This window comes from Rhinolophus sinicus, chromosome 1 (genome assembly GCF_057876585.1).
Source record: "Rhinolophus sinicus isolate RSI-liver-muscle chromosome 1, RSI-T2T, whole genome shotgun sequence".
Classification (NCBI taxonomy): Eukaryota; Metazoa; Chordata; class Mammalia; order Chiroptera; family Rhinolophidae; genus Rhinolophus; species Rhinolophus sinicus.
This window is the reverse complement of record NC_142501.1, coordinates 84648355-84663326: the sequence shown is the minus strand read 5'-3', so window position 1 is coordinate 84663326 and position 14972 is coordinate 84648355. Positions and strand designations below refer to the sequence as shown.

Below are 14972 nucleotides of genomic sequence, written 5' to 3'. Positions count from 1 at the left end.
AAATTAAATTAATAAAATAACAGAATAATAGAAAACAAGTAGCAACTCGTTGTAATCAAGAAGAGCTTATCTAGGAATCCTTTAAGATTAGAAAATGTGTTAATGTAATTCACAGTATTACGATTTTAAAGGAGAAAATTTGTGTTATTGTCAAAGTTTCAAAAGTAAAGAAGGGTGTGTTAGAATTTGATATTGTTTTTATAATGCATCATTATCTTTCTCCTCTGTTATCCCCAAGAATCCACACAGTATGATTTTTGAACTCCAGCAAATTAACAGTCCAGCCTCCAGTGCCTGAGTCATAACCATACCAATTAATTTAGAAAAGTTAGTACTGAAGAGTGACAGGAAATTAGTAACTATGTATAAGAATCTCTGAATAATCTGTGACTATTCATTTCTTAATCAATGCTTTAATTATTTTAAGAAGTGCAAAAACCACTGACTGTGTGTAAGAAGTCTTAGAAATCATAGAACAAACGCTAAAGAAACGGATCTTACAAAACAATGATCATGCATCAGAATAAATAGGGGGACTTGTTAAAACACTGATTCTAAAGCCTTAACCTCAAAGACTCTGATTTGATAGCTCTGGAGTGAGGCCTGAGGTTTGTGTTCCTAACAGGCTACCACGTGAGGCTGATGGTGCCTGGCAGAGAATGACATTTTTGAGTTGGACTTAATTAGACCATGGCACTAAGATAAAACTCTTCAAAGATGCATAAACGGAGACCACTGGAAAAGAGAAATGAATTACAAATAATAAAGATAAAGAAATGTGTTAAGTGGATGAATGTACATTGGAGCTCATGACTTATATTAAAGGAATACAAAAGAACTTGGAGATCTCTTAATTTACTATACCTTCTTTTTTTAACTTTCTGCATCTTTGCACATAACATACTTTTTTTTCTGTCATAGGGCCTCCTCTATCTGTCAAAATTGTGAAAGGTATTATAGATGATGTGACTGTGTCTTGGGTTTATTCTGAGGGGATTAGGGGATCCCTGAAGAATTGTAAGTAGGAGAACAACGCGTGTAGGGGAGAGAAATCTTCCCTCTACCTTCCTAGGTTCTGTGACTGGCCTAAGAGTTAAGCTGACATAAAGCAGATTAATAAGAGAAAAATATACACATTTTATTTAATATTATTATGTGCACTCAGGAATCTTCTAAAGGAAAACGAAGAACCAAAGAAACCATTAGGCCCAAAATGCACCATTTTTTAAAAAGAATGATAAATGGTGGGGATGTAATAAAACAAAGGGGCTTGGCTGAGGAGAAGTAAATTGTGGAGCAGTGACTAGGAAATACATAGGGGTGTAAAAATGAATGATAAGAGTTTTTTTAACGTTTGTTTGCATAGGTCCATTCTGGCATGACTCCCAGTCTCTGGTGATAAGAATGCTCTTCCTTTCTTGGTACAGCAAGGGCACCTCTCTCCTGGGAAACTTCCTGACCTTTTTTTAGGTAGAAAGAGAGAGGTCAGACAGCCCTTCCTGCAGCTGTTGTTTCCCAAGCACCTTCAGCTCAAAATAATTAGTATGCCAAAAAGATATATTTTGGGGTGGCATTTTCTGAAACCCCTTTCACATGATAATATGGTATTTTATTTGGATCCCTATGACAGCAGTATGGAGAGTGGCTTGTGAAGGTCAAGTCAGAAAAGGTATTGAAAAATTACAATGATAGACCACACTTAAGTGGTCAATTAATTCTGGACAAATGTGCCAATGTAATGCATTAGAGAAAATAGTATCTTTTCAAATTTGAGGCTAGACCTATTGGATCTCTGTGGGAAATAAAAAATGAACCTAGACCCTTACTTAATACCACGCATAAAAATTAACTTCAAATAGATCATATACCTAATATAAAACCCCAGACTACTAAATTTTCAAAAGAGACCATAGTAGAAAATATTTGTGCTATTGAGTGAAGCATAAATTTCTTGAGCAGAGCATAAACAAACAACAACAAAAAAGCCCATAAACTGTAAAAGAAAGCATTTGATAAGATGGATTTCATTACAATGAAAAACTTATGTTTTTTAAAAGATACAGTTAAGAAAATGAAAATGCATGCCAGATATTACAAGAAAATTAGTAATGAAAAACATATATTTGACATACGGTTTGCATCCAGAATATACATATTTTTAAAAATAGAAAAACTCGTACAACTCAATAATAAAACAAATAACCCATTCAAAAAAAGAGCAAATTATTTGAACAGGCACTTTACAAAAAATATATGTGAATGGCTAATAAGTTTATGAAACAATACCCCGCATTATTAGTTATCAGGGAAATGCAAATTGAAACCATGATGTGATCCCAATTCCCACCCACAAAAATCACTAGTTAAAACAAAAACAACACAACTAACAATGGCATGTGCTGGAGATAATGGAGAGCACTCAAAATACTCTTGTATTCTTGATGAAATGCAAAGCATACAGCCATTTGGAAAACAATTTGGCAGTTTCTTTTAAAATTAAACATATATTTTCCATGTGACTCAGGCACATCCTCGTTATTTTCATGCTAGAAATCAAAACACATGCCCACATGAAGACTTGTATGTAAATGTTAATAGTGAGATTGTGAATAATAGCCAAAACTGGAAACAAATGTCCATCAACTGACCAATAAATAAGATGGGCTAATATCTGTTGTATGGAATACTACTTTGCAATTGTAGGGGGTTTGAGGGACTTGCTGGTTGTTATATAGATATAGATGATATATATATGTATATGTATATGTATATCTATATCTATATCATCTATATCTATCTATCATCTATCTATCTATCTATCTATCTATCTATCTATCTATCTATCTATCTATCTATCTATCTATCTATCTATCTATCTATCTGTATATAAACTAACCACAGGAGCCAGTAACACAATGAGCTTTATTGAGTAGCTCTTGAGTTGTATGAGATGGATGTCCTTCCCCACATGGGACTTTCCTACCCCACATGGGTAGCATAAAGAGAGGGGCTACCATCCAGAAGGGGAGGAGGGCTGGGAACTGCCAGGTGACTGAGGATCAGAGAGGACACTTACATGTATGGTAACTTCCGAATGGCGATAGAGGTCTGGTTCTTATAACCAAACGTAATGTCTCTGTCTTGTTAATGGCTGCAGATGTTGAATGTAGTTTTGCAGGGTACACAAAGCAGGCAGATCCTAAGTAGCTAAAAACCTGCTCATGTGGCTATTTTTAAAACAATTAGATGTGTAAAAACTGGAATTTGGTGCCAGCATGCTTTTGAGCTAGTGGATTTCAATGTGCTATGAAGAAAACTCAAGGGCCAGTATACATGGTCCATCTTTGGCTCATTTATACAACAGTAATGAAAAAGGGAACACATGTTGATATATTCAACATCATGCATAAATCCGAAAAACATTCTTGTAAGTAAGTTAAGTACAAAAGAATATATAGTGTTTGATTCTATTTATATGAAATACTAGAAAAGACAAAACTAAAACACATCAGTGGGACCTAGGAGATTGAGGACAAACAGTGAAGGAAGAAGAGGAAGGGTTGGGGAGATAAAATTGTTCTGTATGTTGATTGCGGTAGTGGTTACATGATTGCATACAATTACCAAAACTCACAAAACTGTACATTTAAATGAGAGAACTTTATTGTTTGTTAGTAAATAAAGCTGAAAAGTAATTAATGATGAAATCTATTTTATATAAGAATTGTATTTCTAGCAGAAACATGAATTAAACTTAATTTTTGATCAGTTTTCTATTTTGATCCTTTCCAGTGGTAAGAATTGTTTGTCATTAAGAGACAGAAATATGTTTATTGATTAGATAACAGTCACAAGAGAAAGATGTTCTTGAAAGAGGGTGTAAGGCAGGTAAGTTTCAAAAAGGTAGATGGGAAAAGTAAGATTATGTATATGAAAGCTTACTTTGTTCAGGCAAGATAACAGGACACTCTGGGCAACCAGTGAGAGCCAGAAATTTCTGGAGGACACATATTTGTGCTTTGATTGATGGATTGCCTCAGAATGAGTAGTACAACATACCACAGATTACACAATAAATAAAGCGGAAGTTGTAGAACACCATAAAGAAATGTGTTAGTTTATAATCCCCCCATCTGACCTTTGTGGTATTGAAGTTTACTTGTTATTATTCCTCACTGTTTTATGATGCAGCTGGAAGGGTAGATGATACAGATTTCTGATATTCCAAAAAATCTTTACATTGTCTTTGGAATACAACTTTCAATGCAATTTGCTTATCTGGGAAATTCCATCTAAAATCATGGGGCTAAATTTAAAATACAAACAAACAAACGAAAAACAAAACAAAAGAAAAACAGTCAAGAGCAACAACTCTTTCTTTTTCTTGTCCTAAATCTCTTCCCACTTCTCCTGTAGCCACACATGCACCCACAGCTCTAGTTTAGAACCAATTTATTCTGACTTAAATCTTCCAAAACTTCTCTGGAGGAGGGATTGAAATTGTGTGGTTTCAAGGAGGATCATAGAAGACAAACAAAATAAGCCTTAATGTAATCTGAGATAGGCACATAACTAGTAATTATGTCCCATAGCTTTAATGCACTTCTATTCCATTTTAGAAGGAATTTTTCTAACAGAGCAGGTAATTACTATGTAGGATGAAGCAAATATGGAAGCTTTAAAAGATTTTCTGAAAGCATGTTGCCCACAGAGTGTTCAAATTTTTCTTTAAATTTTTTTGAAAGCTCACTTTTATTTTTACAAATTGAGTCTTATCTTCAGGGATATATATTCCATATTATTTTGTATTTCTTCCTTCTCTACTGTGAATCAAGTTAGATAGTTCACCTTATTTCATAATATACATCTTAATTTCCCCCTTGTTCATATGTGATAGATAATATAAACTTCAAGGAAACTCTATATTTTGTTATTCGTGAAATGAGGATATCTGGGTTCTGGTCTAGTTTTATATCATCTCAGTTTAGTCTTCTTTACTCTGAAAACCAATGCCCTCCTCATCTCTAAAATGAGACAAATGATATCAACTCTGTCTGCTTAAAAGTGAGGTTATGAATATCAAGTGCTGTTGAGACAGCTTTAAACACAGTAAACATCTATAAACAGAAGATGTGCTCAGCTCCAAAATGGAATAAGAGTAAACACACTACACAAGGTCATTTTCATTCATTTATGCATTCAATAATTCAATGTTTCCTACTAAACAAATACAAAGCATCTCTTAAGTTCCAAGGATCGTCCAATATGCTGGAGATGAAGAGATGTACAGGACACAGAGTTTAGCTTTCAGGCTCTCAAAGACTATCTAGGCTGAGACACAGATATGTAAGCAGCTATTGCACAGATATATAAGCAGCTAAACTTACATGTGACATATAAGTTTAGATGCCAACATGACAGTTATACATATAATTCTGATGTTCAAGAGAAAGTTCCAGACTGAAAATAAATATTTGCAATCATCAAATTGGTTCAAGTCATGGAAGAAAATGGAATGTTTTGAAAAGACAATTTTAACTAAAAAGAGGACAACATTAACAGACAGACTGAAAACAGGATGCTATCAAAGGATTCAAAGGAAGAATGTTACAGAGAAAAGTAGTATTAGAATTAATGAAAAGAGAATTTTAAGGGGAAGAGGGAAACGGTGCAGACAACAGAGAGGAATGCAACCATGGTATTGGTAGATGAATAGCATGAGAAAGAGACCCAAAGTAGAAAAAAATCAAAGGAACTGTTAACATTAACATAATATTTTAGCATTGTGAATGAAGCAAAAATTCAAGTTTTAATGGGTGAAGTAGTAAATAGATATCGAGCAAGAACAGAAAAAATGTGTGTCAAGTGTTTCAGAAGGTTTGTTGCAAAGTAATACAATAAAAAAGATAGTAGCTTGAAAAGGAATTGGAGTAAAGGGAAAGAGATTTTTTGTAATTGATTAATCAATTATAAACTGACTTCATATTGCTAATAATAGAGGACATCAAGACTAGATTCTGAATCAATGTTTTCTGTAGTTGAGAGAGGTACTGTATCATAATGTTTAAGGGTGTGAATTTTGAAATTAGGCATCTTGTGTTCAAATCTCACTTAACAAATTGGTACCTCAATTCATTTACTTATTAAGTAGGAAATGATAACTCCTATCTCATAAATTTGTTGTGTCTGGCACATAGTAAGTACTCAACATGCGTTAATTATTTTACTACTAAATTATTATTATAGATTTTTTTTCTATAAAAGCACAGAGAACTTTTTAAGTAAATACGTGTGTACTTATTAGCTAAGAATTTGGCTCCAAATCAATTTCTGGTCAAGAGTTTATACCATTGCAAACGCTGTTCTCTCTTTATGAGATAATGACTTTTTCAGGACTAGGGGAAGCCTATTAGAGCATGGAGTTGTCAATAAGACCTTTTTTAACTCAAACAGCAAGTTTTATATATGTTAATATCAGAATATCATTAGAGAGCAAGATCTTTTCTCAATGATAAAGATACGTTCTGAGCACAGGGTACTTGTTCTCAATAAGTACAAATGTTCTTTTAGTTTTAGGTTTTTGTGTGGTTATGGAATCAAACTTATTAGGTCAGACTTGGCTCTAAACAAGGATGGAAAATGGATGTGACAAGCAAGTTGAGTAGAAGCTTTTTTCTCCTATAGTTTAAAGCAACCTGATTCATAACTCCTTTCCTAGAGGCCCATTCTGATTCTATTTGACAACTTTTTAAAGGCAAGAATGTCATTTCAATTAGGAGAAAACACTAGACATGTTTTGCCATGGCAGTTGAAAACAAGGAAATATAGAGATGATAAGGTGATCTAGGAAAGACCAATTTCAATTGAGAAAGAGAAGGGATAGAAGATGGAGAAGAATAAGAAATGGAAAAAAAGAGGAGGGGAGGAGGAGAAATGGGAAAGGGGGAGGGAGAGAAAAGAATGGAGGAGGAGAAAGGAATGAGAAAAAGGACCAGGAGGAAGAAGAGCAACAATGCAGCCATACCACTACCCGAAGACATCAACTACATGTGAAGGGGAGCAGAATTTGCCACCCCAAAATATGTCTTTTTGGCATAAGGATTATTTTAGGCTGATTATTTTTACAGTAAACAAAGGAAAAGCTCTGAAAACCAGTAGACTTACTCTTTTGTAAGAGGCATTTACACTTATAAGATAAATCTCCATTTGCAAGGGTGTCTTCCTCTGTGTTGCAGGAAAAGTTGACTCTTAACCTCCAGAAATTCCTGTGCAGGGAGGAAGCAACAACTGAAATCTGCATAACAATCTACCTTTGTTTACTGTACTTTTCATGGTAACCTCCCATCACTGGACTCCTTCCTGTCTTTCCGCCAACATCTTATTTTGTGTCTAGCTGTAAACGTTATTTAAGGTGTTGAGTTGGGCCATTTCTGGGAGTTACACAGTTTTCCTGGGTATCTCCCATGTACCCGTATACAGGAAGTATACTCGTACATGTTATTAAACTTCTGCTTGTTTTTCTCTTGTTAATAAGTCTTTTATTAGAGGGGGAATCTCAGCCAAGAACCTAGAAAGGTAGAAAGTAAAATTATTTCTCTACCCCCACACGTGAACGAGCAAATTTAAAAATTTGTTTTTAAAGAACCTCTCAGCACTGTATTCCAACTGAGTGAACCTAATGACTCCCATTTGTTTTTGCCGCTGGCAGAACTGCTCTATCCTGGTGGTTAAGTGAGGGGCCACAGAAACCTCCGATAAAACCCTGGGAGTGAAGCATCTATAACCAAGAGGATTTTGGACAATTTTAGCTGAAAGTAGAAAGATAGAAAATGGAGATGGAAAATATATTATTAAATAAATAAATAAATTAATTAATTAAAATAAATCCTGGAGAAAAAGGAGACTTCCCTCATTTAACACATGAGTTGAGGAGAAGAGAGTTGAAAACACGTGCAGTGAAAGAGAGGAAGGAATATGGAGCTGATCTTCCCATGGCCTCTGAGTCTCTGAGAAGTGAGGAAACATGGACTCAAGTGACAGGGCTTGAAAAGATTTAAAATTGTTTGCAAAAATCTGTGGGATATACAAGGGTTAGTGTGATGTAAAAGCATTGCCGTGGAGCATTGTGAAGTGGGCTGAGATTGTGAGACTCACAGGGCTCATACATCTCACTAGATCTTGACTTATTCAGAGGCAGTGAATAGGTCTTATCCTTTTCGGAAACTCAGAGCCTCGCCCCATGCACAGCACACTGCAGTGAGGAAACTACAATGCATGTGAAACGTTTTATAAATTTTTCGTGTGAACCTGAGAAGAAATTTATCTTTCAAGACACACTGTGGGTAAATGGGCTAAATTTAAACTAGAGTCTAGTGGCATTGGTCGGGACAGGCCTCTCACATACTCTGCACGCTGCACCCTGGGAGGAACCACAGACTGAGCTTCTAATCTGCCTATGCCCTGCCTGTTTATGCCAGAGTCCATTATTACAAGGAAGTTTCTTTTTCCTTCTCACTGAGATAGAAAAACCATAGGCATTCAGGGACATAGCCAAGGCGGAGGGGATTAAGGCGGAGACCATAACAAAGCCAGAGGAAATAACTTTAATAGCTAACAAAGCCATTCAAGCTGCAGAGCCCACCAAAACTATCAGCTCAGGTGTAAGGGAGGGGAGAGGGTGAAGCATGGGTAGAGGGCAATCAGCTTACAGAGCCGGCCAAAGTTAACTGCCCAAGTGCAGGAACTCAGAGACATTATAGTTCCTAGCATGGCCCTGTTCAGGGGCATTCCATTTTTGGATCCCGCCCTCTCGCTAGAGAGTTTTTTTCTCTTGAGATTTACAATAAAAGTACTGCTTAACCCTTGTCTCTCCGGTCTGCGTTCTCATTCTTTGGGTACGTGAGACCATGAATCCAGGGAACACACCAGACACCGATTCCTATATCGTCACCACACGGGGACCTGCCCTGACCAATCAGAACTGTGCGATGTGGAACCTGTACTGACCAATCAAACTGTCTGATTTGGAAACCTCACGGAATGGACCAAAATGGGAACTATGGGCGAGATATTCCTCTATAAAAGGCAGCATGTCCTTTGTCTCGGTGGAGCACAGTTTCGATTACCACCAGATATTGCATTTCCATGGTTTGCAAACTGTTCACTTGTTCAAAAGTCTCCTTTTGATATTATTTTGGGGAACTTTTGTCCACATGTGTATTAGACAGATATCAGTTCAGTTTTAATTATTTTAATATTTAACATGTATCTAGCTATCTATCTCTATTTAAATATGTCTATATATAAACTTTTTTCTAATTTTAAAAATTGGTATGAAAAAGCAATGAGACTGTTTAAAGAAGGAAATTGTTGGAGGTAATAAACTATTCTCATTATATTTCAAAATTTTCTTACAGGTATAAATCCTTTTCAAGTCTAAAGTATGATTTAAATAACTTTATGTGCTCACATCATCCTATGTAATATAGTAAATAGTATATTGTAATTTGCACATTAAGTACAGACTTATTTTTTTAAGTAGCTGAACATCTACACAGGCGAAAGCTCCAATATTTTAGAAAAACAAAGAAAATTAATACCGGGGGTGCCAAAAAAATGCATGCAAGTGAACACTTTGGTCAACGTTGCTCAAGCAGTAGTTCTCCATAATCAGAAGTGTCTGGAAGCTGACGGTAACCACTTTGAGCACTTCTTGTATATGCAGAAGTCAAACGTGACTTGTATTCATCTTTTGTTATCGGTATATATTGAGTTACAATTTTAATACAGTTTTCCTTTCTTAAAATGTGTATACACTTTTTTTTTTGGCACCCTCTGTATATGTTTTGATGAACTGTACTCCATAATGGCAAGCAGATATCAAAAAACTGACATTTAGGAAAAAGGAACTATGAATGAGTCAAACTTCGTAAGTATTCATGAAAGTTTATCTAATCAGTCACATTTGGAAATACATATTTCACTTGACAGATTTTGCACATTACTTTCCCCTGCTCTCAGGATAACACAGGAGGGAGAAAGCTTCCATATGCTATAAGTTAGTTTCCTCATTTTTCTGAGCAATTTTTGGCGGAGGGGGGTGAGGGTATTATCAATGTCAAGGTATGGAAGTTGAGGAAAGGATAAGAAAAAGAAAATACCTCTTACCAACTAATATTAGGTTAAAATCGATTTTCATTCTTTTCAGTCTCAACCCACTCTTACATAGAGCATTGATTTTTGCCAGAAAAATTGAACTAAAATAAGAATTTAGCTATTTTAGTATTATTCACACCACTTAAAAATGTGCCAGTGCTGCTAATATTTAATAGCTTAAGTCCTGATAATTGGTAACTCTTCCTTTTCAATGAAAAGCACATTTTCAGCATCTCTAGAACTATCACAGCCATAAAGCTTGAAGGAATCAGAATTGCAACTGTTTTCCTATTTAGAAATCCTTAAAGTATTTATGTCCTTCCTCTATAGCCTACTTTATTATTTCTTTTTTTTGTTCTTATTTGTTTTAAGAAAAACAGCAATGAACACTAAATTCTAATCTTGATAGACCTAACATGGCTGCTAATCACAGCAATCCCTGTCCTCTTCACTCCATTGTTTTTCAAGACATAGAGAAGAGGAAAGAAATGTAGCCTTTCAATTTAAGCTCAAAAGTCAGTTATATTTAAGCATAAAATTGTTTGGAATACATTGTTTATTATAGGGGAAAACGTATTTGCTTCTTCAAGGTGAAGTGCAATTTAATCTTGGGGTAGTAGACATGGTTTCATGTAAAAGTCTACCTATGATATAGTTTTTAGAAAATTGTTTTTGTGGTAACAGTAATAATTTGTCTTAAATATTTTATTCATAAAATAAGGTGATCCCTGTTTCTGTTAGCATTACTTACGGCGAGTAAAAGAATAACTCTGGGTTACTTAGGCAAAAAGGAAAGATTCATTGGAAGAGCAGATGGTGGTAGCCTGTGTAGCATGAAAAATATAATTGATGGGAAACCAAGTGTCAGAAAGGATATGAAACAAGACAGCTCTACAGATTCAGGTAGAAGGAAATAAGGGAGAGTTTCCTCAAGCTACTCCCTCTGCCCATGTTTTTCTTTCTCTCTCTCTCTCTCTCTCTCTCTCTCTCTCTCTCTTTCTTTTTAACCAAGCCTTTTTTTTTTTAGGCTAATTCTTTCAAAATCATATAAACCAGAGTGGACAAACAGTACTTTTTAATCTTTTTTTTTCCAAATCATACCAAAAGTGTAATCTGACTTAAGTTTAAAATTAAGTTCCAGTTGAAATCTATAACTAGAAGGGAAAAACAAAAGGCACAATAATGCTAGATTGTACTTCAATGTAAATAATGGATAGAGGGAATAAACATTTCTAATTTAGTCTGAAAACAGAAAACTGTCAAATAGGATTTATCAGGCAAATAAGAAATAAAGCAGAATAACCACCTGTGCATAGCAATTTTTTGAGACTAATGTTCTGTCTCGGAAAACATGCTTTCAAGTTAGGTACACAGGAGACAAATTAAAAACTTCCTCTGACACTTCTGACTATAAAATATCTGTGCTAGTAATATAAACTAAACAAAAATAAAGGAATGTTGTTTTGTTTTCCATAGTCATATAACATCTCTTGAAATATCTATGGCTCTAAAAATATTTGACTCTATTGTAAAGATAGTTAGAAAATTATATTGGTTTCCTTTTTCTGGTGAAATACACAAGATCAAGGAAGGTACATTTTGAAGTGACTTTATGTTAAATTAATTTTATTTGGCTTGGTACATAAGTAGATGTGCTGTCTCGTTGGTCCTTCCTATAAAAGAGATAATACAGAAGAGTGAAAAGGGCACACGTTCTGGTGTTGGGATATTTAGGTTTCAGACTCAACTTTTCTCTGTAACCTTGAGTGATTTACTCACTAAATCGTGTACTCCTTTCTGCCTCCCTAGGTGATGCCCACATGTTTCATAAAGAGTGTAATAACTTCCCTAACTCCCTACAATATATGATAGACTTTATAATTGGGTAAAGCATTCCGATGATCACTCAGTGAGAAAGTCAATTGGGGCATTAAAGCAGTGGCAACAATTCTAAAGGATATGACCTAATTTCACCCAGAAGCCTCAAGTTGAAGGAAATGAAACATAAGCACTTTCTGTCACTTTGCAAATCTCTTACACCCTAAACCCTCCCTTTCTTATTCTTGAAGGCTACAGAATGTAGGTATTAAAACATTCCGACATAATCATGGTTGCTCTTCTTCCTTGAAGTATTTCTCCTTTCAGAAGTATTTTTGGGAATGAATCCTTAATGCTTTATGACATATGAAATAATTAAAAATAGTAATTGCTGACGAGAATTTTCAAATCAATAGGTTTGCTCAGTGTGTCTTCATTAAGTGATTGAGTAAAAAATTAAGTTATATTTATGTCTATACCTGTGTCTCCACACATAGGCATAGTAAAGTGACTTGAAGAAAGAAAATAAACCAAAATTGGCAAGTGCTGGAATTTGTAATTTTTTTTTTTAATGCCTTTCTACGTTTTTCCAGATTTGCTGCAAATATCACTCATACGTAAAGACATCTGCTAGACTTGAACCTGAGGTATAGAAGGAAAAGTCTGGGTGTTTCTGATGGAATGTTTTGATAAATGAGTAGGCCTGAAAATGCTGCCAAGTATCTCTTTCTTCCCCATTCTAGATTTTGAGAAAGATTCATTTTCTAAAGTTCAAGACAGGGATATTCTTTTAAGTATAAATAGAAATAATTTCTATGTATGCAGATATCAAAAATAAAAATTGGGTGACTAGAACAAAAGTTCTCTTTCTGTTATTATATTTAGATTATATTTTTGGCCTTAGGGAATCTAATATTAGTATCTCCATCTGGTAATATTTCTTTGGTGATTCAGTTTTAAGATTTTTCTCCAATTCAGCTTTTTTCTGTGTAATTTCTTTTAAAAACAGAAAATGACATTAGCATACTTTCAAAGTAATGTTAGTTTAAAAACACTAATGGACCAGCTTTCTCTCTCAAGTACACAGTGACTAACTCTTCTAGTCTCTGGGGTTTGAAATAGTCCTTGGAATTAAGGAAAAAGGCTTCATTTATTATCCAAGAATTCATCATAAATTCATTCTTTAGAAATTATTTTTAGATGGCAAGATGTGGCCCTCAGACAAGCAAAAAGATCAAATGTGTAAAAAAGAGCTCAAGATTTTAGATCCAAGAATGCTATCTAGCTTAAACTCCAATAATAGTAGTCCACAAAATCATTTTTTTTTATAAACATTCTAGAAAAACAGTTCTTTCCATTGAGGCAATTTCTTTCTTTCTTTTTTTTTTTTTTTCCCCCGTTAAATTTCAAAATCAAACAGACAATATCTGAAGCCGCTGCAGCTCGATTTGTAAAAGAGGGAAATGGAGTTGCTTGGGTTGAAATGGGACCTTCCTACCTGTCTCTGGATTCCTGCCCTTCATACCCGAGCTGGAATAGGGGTTCTTCAGAGTTCTTAGGATGTCTCACAGCCCAATTAGAAAATGTATCTTACAGTCTAAGATTTATAACACTGTCCTAATTTTATACACATAGTTTTGGTTATTTCTGGGTGAGGGAGGGTGAGAGGCAATAAATGAAAAAGGGACGCAAGCAGCTAGTCAGGCTGTAACATACATATTTGCCCCAATTCTTAGCCTTTCTAAGTTCTCCATTTCACTCTAATAGACCTCAAAAGTAGTACTTTGTAAATTACCAGTACCAGATAAAATGCGAGCCATTAACAGAATATCATTCTTTTACTCTTCCAGCAAATAAACAAACTAATAAACAAATTAGTTAATTTAAGTGCAAGCTCTCATTTTAGAGACAGGCTTTTGTTGGCGCTCTCAGTTAATCTGCAATTAACAAACTGGGCAGACTATGACTTTGGCTGAAATAAACAAACATTTAAGTATATTTTTTAAAAAATGCAAGACATTAGAACGAGTTTTTACCTCGTGGAAGAGACCTGAGGATGGAGTAGGATATACTCAAGTATTACTGAATTAAATATTGTCATAGTTAGAAGTTTGGTCTCAAAGTAGAATTTTTTTAGAGCTGTCACATAAGTGAATACTCAACAAAGTGACAACGATAATCACAACCACTATCCCAATCATAACAAAAACATTTTTTGACTAAAATCTATGAGACCACTTTTCTGCTTGGGCCCATTTGTTCTCATTCTCTACTGAGGACTGAGCCAGTGGAATGAGGCTTAAAATCCAGTATGATCATGGACTTCATTTAGAAATAAGACTTTTACAGCACTGTGAAATTTCAAATATTGAAATGGCATAGAGAGCCTGTTAAAGGCCCTTTTCTGGGGGATCTCTGTGATCTGTAACATTTGTATAAATGACAGTACTTCTTAATAACCATCCACCATCACTATGCTACCCTAAGAAACAGATAACAGCAGCACATTCTCATTTGTTGGACAACAAATGTATGTTTATTTCTGTACATTTTCTAAGATTGGAGTGATTGAAAGACATTTTTCTGGCTTCTAAGCATAACACTGAGAAGCTGTATTAAAACTGACATTGATGTAAGTACTATTTTTTTTAAAAAAGGTTTTTATTAAAATATAGCTGGAATACAATATTATACTAGTTTCAGGTGTACACCATGGTTATTCAACATTTATATACCTAAAGCAGTGACCACCATGATAAATCCAGCAACTGTGTGACAAACCTCTGTACCACACTATTACAATATTATTGACTATATTCGTTATGCTGTACTTTACATTTCCATGATTTATGTGTTTTATACCTGGAAATTTGAATCTCTTATTCCTCTTCACCTTCCCCTACCCCTTTTTAATTTTTCAATTACAGTTGACATTCCATATTATTATTATTATTTTTTTTAATTTTATTAAATTTATTGGGGTGACAATTGTTATGGAA

The 14972-nt window shown here is 34.7% G+C and overlaps 1 long non-coding RNA gene across 7 annotated transcripts in view; it reads right to left on the bottom strand.

Annotated features, from left to right (window-relative positions):
* The window catches only part of LOC109452884 (uncharacterized), a 173052-nt gene that overhangs the window by 90276 nt on the left and 67804 nt on the right, over positions 1-14972 (bottom strand). The window contains exon 4 of one of the 7 annotated variants that reach the window (XR_012493888.2): positions 7322-7567. The exons of the other annotated variants lie outside the window; for them this stretch is intronic. This is a non-coding gene — a long non-coding RNA (uncharacterized LOC109452884). Of the gene's footprint in view, positions 1-7321; positions 7568-14972 lie in introns of those variants that run through there. 7 annotated transcript variants of the gene reach the window in all.